We start from the raw sequence: 687 nt of genomic DNA, 5'->3' as shown, positions 1-687 counted from the left end.
TCCTGTTCTTTTTTTTTTTGTACACCGGTGAAAGTTCACCAGTACTTTCGTAATCAGTAACACAATACTGCCTGCAGTAACTAAAGAGACCTACAGGAAAACTTTCCAATTATTTTAATCAAATCTAGAGTTTTTTTCTGTCTTTATGTATAAAACGTGCTGTTTTTGATGTTTTTTTGGTTTTGAACTATTGGCTTACACAAATAAAAACAATATAACTTGGAATTTTTAAGAAATGTTAGATCATCTGAAAATGCAAATAAAACTTGTTGCTTTCTCACATTATCATAACCTATTGTGAGGATTATTTTTACACTTTGTCATAGGAAGAGATCAGATTTGAAGATGTCTAAATAGTCTTGCAGATCTCAAAAACGTTTGTCGTTAAGGACTAGAATCATCTTAGTGAGTTAAAAGTCTAGATAAATAGATATATTTTTATCTATTTATTTTTAAAAGTGTCTCCGGAAAACGTGTGAGCGCGTTTCACAATATTTTTGCACACATATTGTTCAATAGTGGTAAAACGGTTGGCTGAAATAATTTCTCCACTGTCTCCACTAGAGGAAGCTGTTTTATACGGCATGCATTACTTCAGAGGCTTTTGTGAAAAACGTATTAAATATAAGGATGGATGGAAATTACAGCTTTATTCATAGACAATGAATGATATTACAAGACAGCAAA

The sequence above is a fragment of the Xiphophorus couchianus genome, chromosome 22 (assembly GCF_001444195.1).
Source record: "Xiphophorus couchianus chromosome 22, X_couchianus-1.0, whole genome shotgun sequence".
In the NCBI taxonomy this organism is placed as follows: Eukaryota; Metazoa; Chordata; class Actinopteri; order Cyprinodontiformes; family Poeciliidae; genus Xiphophorus; species Xiphophorus couchianus.
This window is presented reverse-complemented; position numbering follows the sequence as displayed.